The following is a 21120-nucleotide window of genomic DNA, read 5'->3' on the forward strand; positions in this document are numbered from 1 at the left end:
TTATAGCCAAACACATGCTCTTCTGGTAGTGCAAGTGAAATTCATCTGTGCTTATAGTAAAGAAAAATTAGCAGAAGCTCTTTCCTGGTTAAGAAACAGATGCAACTCAAACAAGTGAAAATATGGCTGTATGCATGCCAAGACAAAAGCACATATCCCAGAGGCAACTGAAGCCCATGTACCAAGGGCAGCATCGCTGGAGGACTTCTTGGGGGTCTACAGCTTTTTTCTTATCATATCACTTTAAAATGAAGGTGTGATACTGTGAAATTTTAAGACAGACATTTTCCTGCTGAAATGTTTATTAGCAGTAGAGTTAAACAGCAGACCATGAACTTTGAACAGTTCAGCTAGAAACTCCTTTCTTTTCAAAAGATCAGCTGTCTCTCTGTTGCAATATAATTAATTACACCAGTTGTCCAATCAACACTGATTCTTCGAGGGTAAACAAAGTCTCAGTGTGTAATGTGAAAAATGAACCAGGAAGAAACATACCCTTTCCTGTTTTGTCACATACCTATATAAATATATTATATACACATATGTATAATAACAACAACAACAGTAACTTCCACAGCTTTCATCTTAAATTATTATGCAAGAGTTGATGCAAAAGCATTCCTTCACCAGTTAGGATGATGATGCTTCAACAATAAAAGAGTCTTTTTTTCAATTGAAAGTGTACTGACAGTCAATATAACAAACTGGTATTATTTTTGTACTTGGTGATGCTTCAGGTTTTTTTTTTCCCATTACACTGGTTTCAATGCTGCCAATCACAGCAATATAGCAGTAAGAATAAACCTCTCCAAAGGGAATACTTTTCCCCCAAAGCTTGGGAGCCAACTGTAGGTTTTGCTCAAGCAATTCAGAATGCTCTTGCAATGAGACAGAAGACCAGGCTTACTTCTGAAAGCAATACACTTCTAAAAACAAGAAGTTTAGCAATCTAAGGTTTACCCTAAAACACCTACAGGCATTAGAGACCTGATTGTAAGCTAGGTCCATTTACCAGCCTCCATCTCCATCCAGCCTCTGGCTTCATGGGACAGGTGCAGAAGAGATGGCACAGCCTCAGGATGGGTTCTTGGGTTAATGTGGATGGGTTAATTGCTTTGGTATTTAGCACTCTTTTACAAGCACTAGTTCCTACAAACTTTTTTTTCAGATATGTTTCTCAGGATCTATGCTGTGCATAATGAGTACTTAATTACTCAGTTTGGGTGTAACAGATGCTCTTTGCAAAACAGTTCCAAAATATCTGCCAACACATAACCTTATGCATGAAAAATGTACTTGCAATTATAAAAGCAATTTGAACTAAAAAACTGCATCTAAAACACATTTAAAAATCAACATTAGTATAAATAATTAAGATGTTCCTATTCTAAAAACCCAATTAAGCATCACACTTGAGCTTGTCTTTCATGCAGTCAGCTCAAATCAACCAGTGGCACCAGGATTTTGTGCTGAAACCAATGTATCTGAGCACCAGAAGGCAGGTCTCAAGTGCCACATCATTTTGGCTTGTACGAAACCACTCCATCACTCAGTGCCTTGGTTTCCCATGACCAAGCCCCATCCTCCCTCCTCCTGCTCTGTTCAAACCACACGTGCTTCAGGGCAGAGATCTCTCACCATGTGTACATATGGAAAACATCTACTAAAACAGAGTCCAAAGTTTCAGCTAAGTTATTTGAATACCACTGTATTAGTGGATTGCTTATAATCTAACAACCTTCTCCCCCCCCCATTTCTGAAATGTTTCAGACATGAGCATGTACTGAGGTATGCGCCTCCACAACAAACTACACAGATAATAAAGATGACACCTGTCCAAAAGCATGCCAAACAGCTGATAGCATGAACTTGCATGCTTCTGTGATATGCTTTCAATTTATCTACAGAACAACCCTAGGAAGCAGCTGCTATTCTGCTAATCAATGGTTTCACAGTGACAGAAGGGGTCTAGGCAAATGAAGCCTCAGCTCTTGCTGATGGTGTCTGAACTCTGTTGTCATCCTCCAGATGAAGAGCAAGACCTTCTGGCACAGTTACCCAGAAGTCCCATCAGCTTTCCTCTCAAGACACTTTTTAAAATTCTTCACAGAGTTTAAATATCACAGCCAGAAAAGCCATAAATGGATTTATATCTAACAGCTTCAAAAAGCAACTCTGAGCATTCAGCAGGCAGTAAGAGGGAGCTTCTAGAACTGCTAAAGGTACTGGGTGAGGGCAACAAGAAAACTACGTTGTTTCCCTCATCTCAAAGTGGTTGTTATTACTTGGAAATGTTACTCTGATGTCTGATCCTGTAGCATGGAAATTCCACAATGAGCCTCAAAATTTTGCTCACTGGGCCGTATCCTAAGATGAATTAGAGTGAGAGCATCTCTGTATCTGGACATGCATCTCAAGTCATCTCAAGTCACTCCTTTCTTTCCTTATTTCCCCTTTCCCTCCCTCCCCCCAGTAATTTCAGATTAGCTGCTTTTAGCACAGAAGATAAGGTTCAAAATCCAATTAAGGAACTTGCTGGGTCACAGGTCTCCTATGGCTTTGCTTTACCACATGGTCTTTATAGCAATTTTGTAGGTTAATGGGCCGTTTATGGGTTGTTTATGTGCTCTTTAGCAAGGAGAACATATTTTCATCCTAATCTCCCCAGTGAACACTGTGTGCTAAGCACCATGTGGACAGCTGAGTATCAGGCTTAAAGCTGGAGACCAATTACCCTGGGGAGTGAACCCTGCAGACCTCCCCCTGCCCGACCTTTGAGCACTGGCCTCGCCAGGCCTTGACCATCACCTTCACTTCCATCCATGCAACCCAGCCAGCCTGAGAGCTGCTGAAATCAGCTCCGGTAGCTGCCCAGACATCTCTTCAGCATTGTTTTCATTGCAGTCTCATTCAAGAAACAACCTGATTATAACAGACATAAGTATTGAAGAAAATGATAATCCACAGATTTAGATGGTTAGGATTATATTTTCCCTGAATGGGAGAGGAATTGAGGTATTGACTGCAGATGGCAGAATGCTCCAATGCAACACTTAAATATGGGTAGGGATGTCCAATAATGGCACCTCTTAGCCTCCCTTTTCCCTTTTCTCATGCTAACTAAAAAGCAGTCCATGAAGTAGCTTATACAACAAATCGCTCACTGAAGAGAACGAACACATCAGCAGTTTCTCCTAGTTCAGCTCAGGCCAATTACGAGTACAATTTATACCCTCAGGTTCCCAAAGGCAAAATCAATTTCCATCAACACAGAGAAATCTCAGGGAGAGATATAGAGAGACATCCTAGCATGACAGCCTCAGACAAGGCTACAGCTGAACTCTCCAGCCCCACTTGTGCAACTGCTGGCTGTTGTGGGAGCCCTCTCTCACTGCCCAGCCAGGGAATAACGCAAGTGGGCTGCCCACAGGGCTCCCTGTTGCTCCTTAAAGTACTGGGGGCCCCATGGCAGAAGTACATGTCCTGAAGTCCTCCCATGCTCCAGTGCCAGGGCCTCGCTCACAGTAAGCAAGGCAACGTGACAAGGAAGTTGGTTGCAATCCTGCCTCCAAGTGTGACAGGCCTCCTTTGAACTGGAGAGGACTCATTTGTGAGGATGTACAACTGAAACAGGGCTCCTCAACCCAACATCTACTGCTTTCTCTGAGTGTTTTTCCCCTTTGTTTTAACCAGCAGTGCCTCTGAATACCATTCCAACTCACACCTCAGCCAACAGCTTCCTCCACTAAGGCCAAAGAGCCTATCTGATACAAAGAACTCTCTCTTTCAAGCACAGCAATGGCTATAAATACCCCCAAGAGACCTGCCATAAATCCCTCCTCAAAGCCTGAGGTAACATTATCAAACAGGGCTATTTGTAAAACATGCTTTCCAAACACAGTTATTAAAACAGGACATGATTACCCTCCCATTAACTCCTGGGGCTGCCCTCAGTCCAACAGAAGTCAGTTCAAATCAGTTTGAAGTCAGAGTGAGTAGTGGAATTAAACACCTGTGGCAGAAGCTGTTATCAGATTTGAAGTGGTTTTCTTGCTCATTTACCTGATCTTCCTTCCAAAACCAATCAATTAACATTAAACAACTTTAATTCTGCATGCTAATGCCTATACAAGACCTCATGCCACTCAATCTTTTCCCTGAGGATTTATACCTTTGATAAGCTCCCATTCACATTCCTGAGTGCTCTCGCATGGACCTGCCCTGGAGTTTAAACACTTACACACACTACAAGAAACCGTCCAAGAGTCAATTGCTACTAAGAAAGATGACAACCCCCCCCCCATGCTTTTGTCAACATTACTAAAGAGAATGAGATACCAGGCAGTTTTCACAAACCACTGACCACCACAGCCACCTGATCTTCTGCCCAAGTGCATTAGCAGCTTCCCAGCCCCAGCAGCTGGCACAGCCCACTCTATCCAGAAGTTGTTCTCCTTTCTGCTGTACTGCCACGGCACAACGCTTTCCCTAAGTTTCATGCCTAGGAGGTAACAACAAACGAGACACAAGCACAGAGCTCTGCACAAAAGCAGTGGTAAAGCTGCTCCTAAAGAGTGGAGAATGGACACTGTGGCTCCCTTAATTGTGGTTCTCCCTTCACACACTTGCAGCTGTAATGCAGACTGCAAATGCTTACTACTACCTTCCCTTGACCCCCTTTCACAACAGGGATGTAAAGAGAAGCAGCAGTAACCTGGACCAATGTGATTAAAACCTGACTGATAAGACAAGAATTCAGGTTATCTTGATTTCACAGCAAGATTTTTGCTCTGCATCTACCCAGCCTAATTCATATATGGAAGGTAGCTCAGCTGCACAAGGTCAGTGTTGAATTCCCAATTACCCAGGTGCTCTCACAGGCAACAGAATACTCAGACACCACTGCAGTAGTCAACTCCATACAGACTGACTCGTGGGATCAGCTTCACAGAAATGCCTTCACCTTGCAACACTGCTCAGGGATGACACGTTTGGCTTCTATTGTCTATACAAGACCTCATGTCTTGTATAGACAATAGGTACAGAATGAACCCTAGGTAATCAAATCTCCAAACAATCTCTATAAGCCAGTGTTAGCAAGTTCTTTTCTTACAGAGAAAAATACTCCTTTTTGACCTTGCACAGTGCTACCTGGATATAAGGCAGATCAGACTTGCCTGTAGCAAGAGCTTGGCAGCTGCACAGGGTACTCATCTTGCTCACTACTACAGGTTGCAAAAGTAGAGAATGATATTCAAGTTTCTTGATCCAAGAATAGCACTGACTACCTCTTGAGTAATGCACTTTTGTTGAACTGTTACATTGCATGACTGTATGTGTTCTAATGTAAGCTTCTCTGCAGCATATGAAACACTTTAGGTCTTTGACCTACCAAAAATCTTCAGTATTTGACAAATGCTTACTAACAACATATTCACTCATCTCTCAGAAGAATGGCAGCCTTTACACTATGATTTGCTGAGTAGCATGATGATGATGAGCTGTCTTCATCTTCAGCACTGCTGGGTTAACATACCAAACTTAAGCCTCAGATATTTTATAGAGTTTTTACAAGGAGATAGAAGAGCACAGAAAAAAAACCCATCCTTCTAAAAACCTCCACACTCAACTCATTCATTACAAATAAAGACAAGAGACAAGGTGAGCAATAGGGACAAACAGCCTGGCAGGTTCAATGTAGAAAGCGCTGCCTAAAAAAGAAACCCCACTAATTCTGTGCACAGTTACAATGGAGAGATCGTGGTATGCTATGCCACTAATCTAGGAACCTTTCCCAATATTATTCCATTTAATTATTCCACGGGCAACTATTTTCAGTGACTGGTGTTTGCTTTTTTCAGCTGCTGACAGTGAAAATAACAGCAACATGTCAGGAGAAGAGGCAGTTGCATGTTCATAACAGAATGCAATGTTAGCAGTATGTCACAGGTACACGATCAGCAATTTGAGCCAGTCCAAATATTTAATAAATTTAATCAATTTAATAAATTGATTTCAAGGTGCAGAATCAGGTGCACGTGTACTGTACTGTTCTCTGTGTGCAGGCTGCACTGGACTAGAAACACACATACAGTTGCTTAACTGCTCAAGGGGAAAAAAAAAAAAAAAGTATTTTTATTATTATTTTCTTATTATTATTCTTTAGATTCACCTAGTGACATTTTTCATTATATGAAAGGCAACAACACTTCCTTTTATTTAACAGCCAGCCCATGCGCCTGTACAGGTCACAGGCTATGGTAACAAACCATACTGTTTGTAACTCCAGCACTACATAAACTACATAACAAGCAATTCCTTACAAAGCACGGATCACAAAGGTCTCTTGGCTCGTCCTGGAGGTCAAGCATCTTACTTAAAGCTGGGTAAAACTGCTACAGCAGCACATTTTTAAGAAGCTATTACTGAGCAATTGCCAAAAAGAATTTAATAAAGAAAAAGCCACATATAGAGAAAGCCTGGCTTTTCTTTTGAGCTTTATAATGATTCCCACAGTCATACAGATATGGGATGCTGTCTGGAATCACACCTCCCCTCAATTCAAATAACAGTGAAGTTGCCAGCTAAACAATTTAGCAGCACAGTGGCTGCCATATATAGCAAAGTTCAAAAATTGCTTCCTAATTCTCACTGTTTTTCTTCGGCTTTTCTTTGTTTTCCTTTTTAAAACAGTATGGCTTTTACAGTCTGTTTGCAGAGATGTGTGCTGCTTTAACTCCCTGTAGTCCTGCCAGAGTCCTATTCTAGTACCTTAAATGTGTCATTAATCATATTAACAATCACATGTAGTGCCCCCAGTACTTCCAATGACATTAATAATAACACAGCTTGTGCACAGATCAACTAATCAATGTAAGCTAGCACAAGAAAATTCCTGTTCACTTGTTTAATAATAATAATAATAATAATAATAATAATAATAGCATTTCCCTTTTCAGCAAGGTGCATCTCTTCAAAACTATTTTTAAAGCTGAGATGCAGTCCCTTAGTACTGCCATTCCCTTCCAACAGCCACAAAAGTCCTGCAGAACTATTCACTCATTTTTAGATTTACCACTGGTCATTCACCTGCACCCCCTTTGTTAGCTACATGATGATGAGGATGCAATAACCTTTTTAAGGATACAGACATAACAACTCCAGACTCACTTTCTGAATTTAGGCTTCTATGCATTGACAAGAAGAAACAGTCCTCCTTTTCCTCTGTGCTGTAAAACCAACCCTCCGGCTGCAATAGACAAATTTTATGCCTATTAAGCTCTTCTCACAACAGGATCTCATCATTGTCTGTTTGTCCAGTTCAATCAATCTCGACATCAGCTCTGACCATTTCAGCACTTCTAGAAGTCTACTTCATTGAGGGCAGAACTGCAGAGGAAGAAAGCTAAGAGCAAGCACATGAAAATGTTCATTTTTTATTCCTTCAACTTTTGTGTGCACCGAGCCCTTCATCCCACGTGTTCTTCAGCAGTGTCTCCGGTTGAAATTGAGTTGATCTCTGCTGCCAGCCAGTATTTCAAAGAGTACTGAATGTCTCTGGCACTTTTTGTTTTCAACTCTTTCTGTTCCTCCCCTCCTCGTTTAAGATGTTGCCAAATACCTCATCCACTTCAAGAATAGAGGGGAGAAAGGTGTTAACATTCCTTACAGACACTGCAGGAGACCAACCAGCATATGACAGCAATTTGCATGCACCAAGAGGGTTCTGCAGACTGTTACTAATCATAACCTGCCTTGGTTCCAGCATGGTGGTGCAAAGACATGCCATTCTGAGACCACAGGTTCTTGTTAGCTATGGGGCTTAAAAGCACAATTACTGCTCAGGGAAAGAGAAGACATAAATAAACTAGACTTAATTTTTCCAACGTTCTGTACACCAGGCCATTATTTACACAATAGGTACCAACAGCTTGGTCCCATCTGACTGATTCCAATCCTCACAGGTGTAAATGACATGAGTCAGTATTCATCAGTAGGCACAGTTTTGAGCAGTAATGAATAGAGTTCTCCTGCTTGGCTTGAATAGAATCACAGAATCATTAAGGTTGGAAAATCCTTCCACCCAGAAGGCTGACAGTATTCTGGGCTGTATCAAGAGGGGTGACAGCAGAGCAAGGAAGATTATAGTCCCTCCCCACTCTACCATTATAAGGCCCCCTGTGGAGTACTGTGTCCAGATCTGGGCCCCCAGCACGTGATGCAGCCTTACCAGTGCAAAGTATAGATAATCACATCTCTGGTCCTGCTGGCTACACTATTTCTGATACAAGCCTGGATGCCATTGGCCTTCTTAGACACACTGCTAGATCAGGTTCAGCCATCTGTTGACTAATACACTCAGATCCTTTTCCTCTGCACAGCTTGCCAGTTACTCTGCCCCAAGCCTGTATCGTTGCACAGAGCTGTTGTGACCAAAGTGCAGGAACTGGAACTTGAAGACCAAAGAAGTGACCTCAGCCCATCAATCCAATCTATTTGGATCCCTCTGAAGGGCCTTTCTAACCTCAAGAATGACACTACCTCCAAACTTGGTGTCATATGCTAACATCCTGAGTGTGCTTTCAATCTAGATCATCAGTAAAGCTATTAAACACAGTCAGCTCCAGTACTGATCCCTGGAGAACACCACGCATGACTGACTGACAACTGGATTTAACTCCATTCACCACCATTCCCTGAGCCCAGCTGTCCAGCTAGTTTTCAACCCAGCAAAGAGTACATCTGTCCAAGCCATATACACATATGTGGGACACAAGCATTGCAGCACATAAAAGAGAAAGTGAAGTTACACCAATTTATGTTAATCATTTCTTAATTAGAGCCGGTCATCATGAGAGCTGGTGATTTATGTGGAAGACTGTATCTTTCTGCATACAACACAAATTATTGGTATTTCTTAGCTGCTCTGACAAATGCACATCTCTACAGAATAAACACTAAGATGTGTGTTCTGTAGCCCACATCACTTTGGCACTTACGAGCGTACCTCATCTTGAAAATCAGCAGGAATAAAGTGCCAGCCTCCTTGGAGATGCTTTGAAAAAGCTCAGCTTTTCTTCCTTTCCATCACCTTCTGAAAAGCTTCATTCAGTGAGAAACTGCCCTCCTGGCTCTTTAAGGTTAACAGTCACTTACCTAGAAAGCTACAAAGCCAGCATGAGAATTTGGACAATGCTTTCATTGACACCCAGAGAAGCAGGATTTGGCCTGACAGAATGGTTACAAAACCAGTTATTTTCTTGCTTCAGAATTGGCTTTCCACATACTTCCTTGCTGCAGCAATGCACATTAGACAAGGAAGATCCATCTTTCAGACCTGCACTCTAGGCAGCTTCCTTTATTCCACCCTTTAAAGTCCAAAAGACGCCCACCCTCAGTACATCCTTCACCCACCACCCTTGGAGATGTTACAAATAACCTGACAGAACTGTCACTGTACTGTAACTTGCACATCACAGTAAAGCTTTTGGTGGGTAAATTGCTTCTCTAAGGGAATTTTCTTTTTCCTCTCTGAGTCCAAACAACTCAGAAGTCCTTTGCAATGGTATTTCAGTAGTAGAAAGACTCCATTGAGATACACAATCACCACTTTTGCTCCTGTCTTTATAAATTAACAACCGTTAACTTCAGGCTCTGAGAGTTTCTGGGCTGCCAGTAATACACTTCTTCCAACTGGCTTCCCAGAAAGAAACTCTGGATTTAGCTTGTTCTTGAAAGCCTGGTAACATTTCTGCAGTTCTTGCTCTTTGCTGGTTTCCCCTTCCAACAGCAAGTATGATTCAAGTTTTTGCCTCCTTTTCAGTCTTTACTTCACAGTCTCGGCCCCTATTCTTACATCAGCACTAACCCTCCATAGAACATGATTTTGCTGGAAGAAAACAGGCTTGCTGCTTCACAACAAGGGCTACACAAAAGTCTGTACCCTCAAGGGCTACCACAGCTGTACCCCATTGCTCAGCAGAACCCAATCCTCCTTACAAAGCTCCATTACTCAGTAGTTCAGGAACTGGTGAATTTAAAGTTTGCCTAGTTAGATCAACTGCTGCCAAAGACTGCATATAGGAATATTTTGATCTATTATATATAAGCCTACAAATGGTGGATGATCTCTCATTAGGGAGAGGAAGGGAGGTAAACTGGCAGGGTATCACACAGCAGGCATTTTAACAAATGTCAACAGCATAAAACAAACATCAGAGAAAGGAAGAAAAGTTGAGATAAACTGGTGGAAAAAAGAAAAAAAAAGAAAAAGAAAAAAAAAAAAAGAAAAAAAAAAAGGCAGTGAAATGTTAATGAAAAACAATTATAGGCTAGCAATGTATACCCTTCCTTGGCTGAAAGTCAGCTGGCCAGATCTTGTCATTAACCTTGGCATCTACAGCACATAAGAGGAAAAAGCTATTCTCATCTAACTCCAGAGTACAAGGAGAAAAACTGACTTGGGCAAGTCAATAACTTCAGTGAGTTTGCTAAGGACTCACCTACACTGAAAGGTAGTTAGTTAGTAGGTGGTTAAAAATATGCTTTAAGCATATTTCCGTAATTAAACCAATCAAATGAAGGTATAAAAATATTCCATTTTGGGGGATGGAATACAACTAGGATCTACACCAGTAGAACTGTGTCAAAGAAAAATAATAGCTCATTACCAACGTATTTATACAGCAAAACTAAGCACAGGTCAGCTTTTGTGAAATAACTGTACTGTAATTAAGATCAATATACTTGGGAAAAGGACACTGCCAAAACCGAGGAAAGGAGAAAGCTACTTCAAACAAACCTAACACTTTTCACTGAAAGAGGAGAAACTTGATATCTGGAGAATTTAAAGACAACTAATAGAATTCTAAGCAAGCAATATGGAGATATACTTTAACTAAAAGAGGCCAGAAAAGCCATAAGGCTATACAAATATACAGAGTAAGGTGGCAAAGCTTACCATTTAGAAATATCTCAGTTCTATGTAAGCTTAGGTCAAAGTAAAACTAGCAAACCTGAGATATATCAAAGATTCAAACAAAGTGAAGAACTAGTACATAAGACAAACAAGGAAAGTAAATTATTTAAGAACATTAGCAGCAGGAGCTTGAGAAGTGATGGATCAAGAGGACCACCTTGGAGTGATACAGCCAATTAAGAGGATTAAAGATTTTGCAGAAAAGCAAAACAACTGCTTCATGTGAAACTTCACCCCATAACGTGAACAGAAATACACTTTTTCAAAGGCCAAAATGTGAGACAGTTCGGACGTGAAAAATGTCTGTTGAAACAGGAAGACACAGCTGAACTGGCCAGCAATAAATGATCAAACCCATGGTGCTCACACCTAACAGGATCCTGCCTAATGCTCAGGTTTTATTAAGCTGTGGGACATTTTGCACAGCATGAAACTGAAAATAAGAATGAATCCATGAAATCACCACAAGCTGGTACCCAACTAATTTAGCATACTTTACCACTGGGTACCACCTCTGCACCAGAAACAAGTAAATTATTTTATCTGATTTCCATCTCTTCCTAGATACTGGGTACTGCCTTTTGGAGGTTTTCTACCACCACATCATGATCTCAAGAAGTGCACAAGGTTAGCCTGCCTTTATTTTTCTTCCACCACTAAAGCGCAGCAAATCTGAGCTGCCACAGCCTGTTTGGACTGATACAGTCCGGGGCCACTGTATTAAAAACAAAAATACCACTAGCAGAGTTCTCAGAACTCAAGCACTTTTCCCCCCTACCCCCCTCTTCCAGGCTCCTAAACGCAACTGTATCAATTACTGCTTTATGTAATTGCCTAACATTTAATGGTTACAGCAACGTTTTACAACTAATCTACATGTAGTTCACTAAACGCTTTAGGGTTAATTGGTCTTTTGTTGTGCATTAAGTAGTTTGTTAATTATTAGACAGTTGGGAGGAAAAAACAAGTAGGAGGTCAGTTTAAGGATGGCTTAGACTGAACAGAACAGCTGCCTGTAATTAACAAAACGCACAGAGAGTGATTTTTGCATAAGCATTGACCTTCCTAATGGTCAACCCCATGGTTAGCTCAAAGCAGGCAAGTCAGAAGTGAACGTTTGGGTTTTTTGTTGGGTTTTTGGGGGGGGGTTTGTTTGGTTGGTTGTTTTTGGCAGGGGGTTTGTTGGTTTTTTGTTGTTGTTGTTCTTTTTTTGTTGTTGCTGTTGTTTATTTTTTAAACAGGATCATGTTTGCTTTGTTTCACTGGTAAAAACAATCCAGCAGGACTCATTTACTGATTTCACTGCCTATAGCACGTGTACATGAGGTATGGAGCAAACTAGAAGAGAAGGGAGAGAAGATGCAACTCCTTGTACTTAACATGAAGAACCTAACAGGGGAGCTGAGACCAAGCAGATGGAGCAAACAACACCAAGAGGATCCAGATAAACACTTCCCAGAGTGGTACAGCCTGGCTAATGCATCTTGTCCACACATTATTTCTGTACAAGACTGTGGTGAGTCATTTTCTCCACATTTTATTTAGTTTTGTTTGGCAGTTCAGGATGGCGAGGAAGATAATGACAGGAGTCCTATGGTTTGTAGTACAGTTTCAATAAGGACTTAAGTACAGCAGCTCTGTTTGACAGGTATGGAGGTAGACATCTTTTAGAGTAAGGTAGTGCACACTCTGTTTCACAGGAAAAATGACTCACAACCCTCATATCTGCTCTTTTCAGTAACAATCCTGACTGTCAGTCCATCTAAACAGACATATCTTTTATTTATATTCACCTGTACCACTTCCAAGAAACTGAAAATTACCTGAGAAAAGTCAAACTTCCATGAGTACAGAAAAGTAAACACAGTGCTTCTCTGGAAGCCATGCTCCTGAGGCCTGGCACAGATCAGAGCACCAAAGCCTATCCACAGCAGTGTGAGCTTTGGTCCTTGGGCAGTTTTGAGAGGGCATGGCTCTCTCCCTCTCTAATTGACTTGGCTGACCTGATCTTGGTACGAGGCCCAGCTGAAACCAAAGCCATTTTCCACATCAGGCACATAGCAAGTCACTTTACCAAACAGTGAAAGGGCATGGAGAGCCAAGACAAACAGCATCAAGCACCCAGACTTCCAAATGTCTTGATATGAGCACACTCAAGCCACACATCAAAACTCTAGTGGGTCAAAAATCACTTTGGAACACGTGTCAGAAGGAGCCCAAGGACAGCTACCTATTTTCTGCTCTGAGCATGGTCAGCACAGTCGCACCTAAGCAGACCAGAAAAACTCAGGAGAAATACGTCAGTGTGTTTCTTTGGGGCTCTATTTCACCTCCACTTTTATCTAATGAAACAGCACTTGGGACATTATATCATAACTTAGAAACCAACATTAATAATGTAATTACCAAGCTGGCCCTGCTAGGAGCCTGGGATTTGGACCAGATGACCTCCATAGGTGCCTTCCAACCTCATTTATTCTATTCCATTAGTGAACACCGCATATAGCTAATCTCCACTCCAGTTATCACATCTGCTGCCCAAACAGGAACAGTCTGTCAGGCTTTCAGAAGATCTTTTAGTAATGAAAAGTGACTGGAAAGCTCATGCTGTTTTTAATGATCTACTTGAAATTATGGTCTGGAAGTCAAGCTCAGAAATCATAGCAAAAAAAAAAAGCCAACTTTGTATATTAGAAGCATTTGCACAAAAATGCACCCAACTTGGTAAATGTACATGCTGACTTTTCCATAGACAGGGTTTCCACAGCTTCTTCTCATTCAGCGTCTTATCTCCAGCTTCCTTGGCTCTTAGTAAAATGGAGCTATTATTACAGGGCTGTATCAGCAGCCCCCAAATGTTTCATTATTCAAGGCCCACACCCAAATTATTCTGGTTACTGCACAGACACAGAGAACAGAGACATCAGGAGCAATTAAACTGAACTGATAGGAGGCTCGGATTTAAAATGGATTAGAGAAATCATGTAAATTTCTTGCACAGACATTATCATTAAAAATTGAAGTGAATTTTCCCAGATACATCAGCACAGGAGATATGACATTCAATGAAAGATGGTTTTCAGGACCCTTTAGGCTCTTAAGAAAAACTAAGAGGTGCTCCAGTACTACTGACCTGACTCCACCTGCTGTCCCTCAAAAGTAACCAGGACAATAAAATAAATTAAAAAAAAGCAAAACAATTGCAGAAAAAACACACTTTGTGTCCAGGGAACCTGAATAAGAGTTTGGCACAAAATAATTGACTGTGTACACATTTTCAGAAAGACAAATTTCTCTCTCCTCAGCATGATGTGAGTCTTCAGCACTAGCACAACTCTGAAGACATCTCAGACTGAATGCATTTGGCACATATGCTACATTAGGTGAACACTCAACATTTCAAGACAACGTAGTCCATAAAAATATTCACCTTCTGAAGACAAGGCACCCTTCATCAGGCAGTGCATAGAGCAGGGCTTACAGGAAGGGGTCTTGGAAAACTCTCACTTGATCTGCACCAGCTGATCTTTCTGTGTGCACACACAGATAGCAAAGGCCGCTTTACACACTATCTCCTGAAAATTTCTAGCCCCGGTTGGCCACAGCTACACTCACCATCTGACTCTGCATTCAGGAAACAGACCTCAATCAACGAAGCACAGAGTCAAACTCTGCCTGCACCTTCTAAATCCATCTTCAAGTACAAAGAAGTGGCCTCCTCTGCGCCCAGCAATACAGCTACAGCTGGAATTCAGAAGAGTTCAGAAGAAAAAAAGAACAAAGCCAGGTGCTGGTAACAAGACAAATCAGCATAAGCACTGATTTCAGAAACGTACGTAAATTACTTTACAACTACTGATCTTTTTAGTCACATTAAGTGCTATCTTCTTTTTCATTTGCCTCCCTGTGTTTTAAATTGTTTTTTGAAATTAGAAGTACGTAAGCACAGTGTGTTGAAACAAACTACCCAAGTAGAGGAGTTGAAGTAAAAACTGTCTTGTTTTCCAGTAGCTTGAATGTCATTATGCAGAAATCAGAAACGTATTTTGTTCCTTGTTTGTTTGTTTTTTTACAAGACTGGATTACCAAGCAACACTTTGTGTGTGGCAACTTTTTGCAAATCATTAATTAAAATAAATCAGCAAGGGGTGCTGCTGCTGCTTTCCTTCTAAGCCTAGGAACGGGCATACACACTGGGTGGGTTTAAGAATAATAGCACGGAAACATTACTCTTCCATGAGATTTAACATTTCCTCGCTCCCAGCTCTGCAGCCATTCAGTGCCTCCCCTCTGCTGGGCTTTGCGGTCTGCACATTTTAGCACTCAGATGTAAAAACCACTGACATGGTTATGATGGAAAGGGTGGGCTCTGCTGTCACGAAGGGAGAATGGGAAGGAGCTGTTCTAACGTGAGATGGAAACACGCAGTGGGAACTGAGTTAACATCCCCCTATAAACTCCCAGTGTGTGCTAAGCGACCTCAGACCACACTGCCGAAAGTTCACAGCCCAGCAGCTGGGCAGGGCTCACTCCAGCACAGATATTCAAAGGCTCCTGACCCACTGCCAAGTGCTCAGTTTGTGTGACAAGGGTCGCTTTGTCTCGCAAGCCCCTTTACCTCCCAGCACATGGGAAACTTCAGAAATTCCCTTACCAAGGAGAACTAAGCTGAGTAACATTGGAATTACAGACTCTTAAAGTTAGTTTGTTGCTGGAGCCAAGACATTTTTCCAGGACTTCTCAGGACTGAAAACAACCTTCTACTTTTAATGACTTGCCTTTTATCTTTAATAAGGGATTAGGAGTTATTTTTCCAGCTAATACTTTAAAATCCAGATAATCATAAAAGCAATCAGTAATACCCAATATATGTTAATTACTCATTTTCTTCTTGTCTCTCTCTGGCATGCTGTCACTCATGTACATTAATTTGTCTATAATAGGGCTGCAAATCAAAATCAACAAAAGGCTTTGGGCCCTCTGGGAAGTCACAGGTTCAGACTTGAGGGATTAACGGCAGATTATAACTGTGATGGAGGTGAAGAAAACAACATTATGGCCTTAGAAATGCCAAACTACCCAACTATCCATTTGCCTGTGCCTGAATCTACGATTCACCTTAATGTTAACTTCCTACTGAAGCCAGCAAAGTCCAACACCACTGTAAGGTAAGCTAACTAAAGAGACTCCTGACACACCTTGCAGCTGAATGGCAATAGGGATAGTTGAAGCCATGCTTGCAAAGTTATTCCCAGTGAAATGTGACCTAAAATAGTTTCCTATTACACGCTACACTGGCCTTTCCAAGGGGACTTTTCCAAGGGAAATACAACAGGTTGAGCAGCTTTACATTTGACACGCTGATGGCAGAAGGAAAAGTGGAAGAGTAACAGTGATAAACAGCACATCGCTCAGACTGACAATATTTAGGGCTGCAAAAGATTTGAATGAGTGGAGTGTGATTAAAGGAAAAATATCTAGTTACCTATAACCCCTTGAGCACACAAGTAACTTTCTTCAACTCAGGTTTACAAAAGTGCTGTACCAAATCTGCAACTGCCTCTTCTGGCAGTGTTGTCACACAGCTCAGTTTGGGCAAGTCTGTCAGACAAGCACTGCTAGCAAGCACTAAGTGAATGAGACACTTCTGCAAAAGCAGGGATAATGTCCTACAGAAGGCTGGTTCCCAGATTAAACCTACAGGTCACAGCCTGGTCAGGAAGAAATTATCCCCATCAACAGCAAAATACCATACAGTTGAGCTTCAAAGATAAAGACTTTTGAAGGCTTCCCAAGGCCTTTTTCTCAAGAAGCATGCCACAGATGAGCTTATTTAAGCTATGGATGTGATTTACATATACTATTTATTTCTACCAGAACAGTACCACTCATAAGTGAAACATTCTCCAAAACGCATTTTACAGGTTTGAGTAGGTACATGAATGTATATGCACTGCTTGCCCAACCACTTAGCTCCCACAACAAGGGAAATACTTCAGCAGTAGGCACTCTGGTTCTGAAGCAACAAAGCTACTATCCAGGCTGGGCAAAGCCAAGCCACTTGGCAGCAGGCAGCGTGAGGGGAAGGGAAGTGGATCAGACCACACATTGCCCTTGTTCAGAACAACAGCTGCTCAGTTAGCAAATTTACACTGCATGATGAACTGAGAGATCTGCAAGACTACTTGAAAGCCCAAAAGCTTTGCCATTTTCTTCCAGTAACAAATTACATATCCACACCTTTCTTTGCACAAAAAAAAAAAACCAAACAACAACAACAACAACAACAAAAAGCTTCTAAATGATAACTATGTACACTTTTTGACAAAGCAGACATCCAGAAACAAGAAGTTTACACCTCTGAGCCCAACTACAGGAATGCAAAGTGAGACTGTGGGGAAAAATACACATCTCATGAAAACCTGCAGCACAAAATTCAGACAATAAATTTTGGAAGGAAAAAAAAAAGAAAAATCACACAGTACAGACATTACATAACAAGGAAACACCTTTCATTACTCAGAACAACAGCATTTCAGTCACGAACACGTACAATACAAACCCCTCCACTCCCAGATTTTCCCCTTCAAAGTCTCAGCCTGCCCTTCCCTGCTCAACCAAAACCTACTTCCACTTCGCTGCTGTGTTCCATGCTCTCTTCATATCCCAGCCACGTGGATGAAGACCATAATGACAGAGTTGTCTTGACACCCAGCACAACTTCTGTTGAATCCCTGCTCTTTACATTCAGGCTGGGATCAGGGAACACAAAGATGAGTCCATAACGTGGACCAAGACTTAAGACAAACACCTCAGAGGTCAAAGCTACTGAATTTTTAAAGCCTTGTGCTTGTGGGTAATTTGGACAAAATTTCACCTGTGATGTTGCCTGGCAGACACAAACACCTGGTACTCATTTCAAACATGATGTAGAACAGGTGGCATTTAGCTTCCAGAGACACAGCTAGAACAGTTTTTGTTAGATCCTCTAAAACCTTTCATTGAATTCTGAACAGACATTTGTCCCCACTGCCCTTTCTCCCCCTTCTCCCCAGAAGCAACGTAAGCCTATTTTTTTTTATATTACCTTGAAATTCATATGAAGCAAATTGAAGCACTCATTGAATTTATAATAGCATTTTCTGAGACGTCATTGTTAATGGCTTTAAAACTCAACATAACCGACAGCATCCACTTCTGCCCTACGGCTGCAACAAAACCTAATCAGAAAGAAATGCTTAAACACAGACCTCTCAAAACCTTTCCATCAGACTTCTTTTTTCTAGCCATTACAGCATCTCTAAAAGTGGGAGGGGGAAAAAAAGGAGAAAAAAAAGAGAAAAATAAAAGAAGAAATCTTTACACCGCAGTTACCATCCACTAAAACTATCAGCACTGACAGTGTGGCTACCAACCTCCATGGGAAACAAGTTCTGATGTGCTGCTTTATATCTCTTGTACCTGATGAATAGCAGCTAATCCCCAGGCCCCCATACCAGGAGTTTAACAAAATACTGAGAAGTTGCAACTACACTCTAAGTGGCCGCACAAGCTCTGTGCTACTCAGAAACAACTTTCATCAGCTTGCACAGAAAACCAACCTCTCTCCTACACAGCTGTGGATGTTTACACATTAACACTTCTTTTCAGCTTAAAGACAATTTCAAGATTGCAGTATTTGAGCTTCCAACTCACTTGCCAGCACACGCGTGACCCAGGATTGATTTCCTGGTACCAGAGCACCTACCTATAATCTCCAGAGCTAGCAGCACTCACGTAACCCCAGGAATCATCTGGTTCTTAGCTCTATTAATAAAGCCCCTGGTGTCCCAGTGCTAGCGGCAGGGCAGCACCCTGATCACGTAACACCACGCGGGCTGCCCCCGCCTGCAGCGTGCTGGGCAGGCACCTGGGGTGCCATGGGTCCTGCTTTTGCTCAGGTCAGGATGAGCCAAAACCCAAGGCATCCATGGAACCTGCATAAGATGCCAGCACCTGCTGCTTTAAGGTGAGAGTAACTAATCCACTGACAGTCTCTCATAGGAAAAGTAAAAAGATTTGGTCCTTTTCTGCAGTAACTACACTGTTCATCTATACACCAAGATTAAAGGAAGCAAAGCCAGCTCCTGTTTTCAAATGCAGGTGACCATCCCTCACACAAAATGCAATTAAGCTGTCAGCCCATGCAGATCCCAGGCATGGCATTCATCAGCTGTGGTTTTGTACAGGTGACAGCTCCACACATTAATCTGAACTTGCCTAAACTGCATATGCTTTAAAAAACGATCTAATTTGCATACAGGCTCATTTTTGAGCTCCAAATGATCTCGACCATATACATTTCAATAGTTACCTTACAGCTGCTCTCATTAGCAGCTGTTAGCAATCAGATACCTGCATGATGAATACACAGCTCATCTTTTCTCCAGACCCCTACTCCTGACTATAACTGATTTTCTCCTTCACACAGTGCTGACAGAGAATTTGCCAGCTCCAGCAGTGCAAATTCTACTGCTCAAGGCTCTGCATACACATACAGGACCTGCATTTAAAAAAGAACAAATAAACAAACAAACAAACAAAGCAAACAGAAAAATAACACATACAAGTAATTTGGGTAGGTCATCCCATTCCTACATGGGAAGATCCATTTCAGTACAAGCACAAGGGTGGTATGGTGGGACTGTGGTTCCTTTTCCCTTTCTGATGGATGATCCGAAAGGCTGTCTCCTGCCTTGTATGTGCATATACCCTGGTACCTGGAGGGCCAGGAGCAACATCAGAGGTATCAGCCAGTAAACTACCAGCTGCCACTTATTCTCTTACGTGGAAGGCTACAAAGCTCTTGTGGCATTGGTACTTTGCCTTTAAACTGAACTCTTCCCAAAGCCAAAGCACACAAAGCACAAGTGACTGAGCAACGGAAACCATGTTTCTCCACTGACTTCCCAACTACCACCTGCTCCTCAGTTAACTTGGAAAGTCACAGCACCAAATACTTCTTCAAGACAGAGTGACAGAAAACTTGTTTGTATTTTTGTCAAAACATTTGCCTTTAAATATCTTACTGATAAACTGATTTACAAATGAACAACCCATACTAAAACACACACTTTCCTGCAATCTACTAAGAAGACAGCACTGTATCAAGAACAAAAGGTACGACTGATTCCAAAACCTAGTCCAGGTACACTTGCTGAATCTACATGAGAATCACTAGCTAAGCGTCTCAGCCAAGGCTATGCACATGTGCTCAACTGCCTGCTGACAGGGGTACCTCATCTATAGTAAAGAAATATTATTAGTGGCAGTTGAATTACCTATCTCATTAAAGAAATTATATGGGTGTAAATATATTCACAAGTGTGACCTGGTTGCCAGAATGGAATGATAAACTCAATGCAAAAGTATTATTAACAGCATATCAGTTGTTGAGAACCAACTTTGAGAAATCATGAAAAGTACACAGCCAGATTAAAGTCCATTATTACTTGCCGATTTGAGTCCCCGACTAGAAAAGGCAGCAAAAAGCACTTGTTCATGACTCCAGGATGAACAAGACCTTACTCCTATCAAAGAGGGAAGGAGCAGCTCAAAAGCAAGAGGTGGTGGTGAAGCTCCAGAGTTGAAAGGAATTCACTGAGAACGCAGGATGAGCATGCCAAGATCCACATGGATTCATCTCAGGCATTTCAGATTGTAGAATTCTACATTTTATTTGCATATGCAAATACATTAACTGAGAAGGGACTTTTTTTCTTTTTTTCTTTTTTTCTTTTTTTCTTTTTATCTTTCTTTAATAAAAGCTTTGGCTTAGAACCTACTGAACTTTTAAATAAGAGACACGGAAATTATGTTAAGGAATACACACCTGATTTTCAGAAGCCATGAATTACAATTCCCTTCCTTTTCCTGCCCCTCGGTTCAAAGTATTTGCTTAAAAGTTCTATGTAAATACAAGCCCCTGCAAATACAGAGCAATCTCCTCCTTTCCCCAGCCCCCTACACCAAAGTGCTATGCAAACTTCAGCAGAGATGGAACTGCAAACAACATGAGTATTTGCCATTTGAATCACCTTTTCAGGGGTCACTGTCATCATATCTTGCTATGTCACTTACACGGAAGATGTTTGGAAGAAGGA

General features: G+C 41.5%; 1 protein-coding gene across 2 annotated transcripts in view; it reads right to left on the reverse strand.

Moving 5' to 3' along the window:
* The window catches only part of SLC4A4 (solute carrier family 4 member 4), a 179200-nt gene that overhangs the window by 97810 nt on the left and 60270 nt on the right, over nt 1–21120 (reverse strand). The window lies entirely within an intron of this gene.

Source organism: Excalfactoria chinensis, chromosome 4 (assembly GCF_039878825.1).
Source record: "Excalfactoria chinensis isolate bCotChi1 chromosome 4, bCotChi1.hap2, whole genome shotgun sequence".
Classification (NCBI taxonomy): Eukaryota; Metazoa; Chordata; class Aves; order Galliformes; family Phasianidae; genus Excalfactoria; species Excalfactoria chinensis.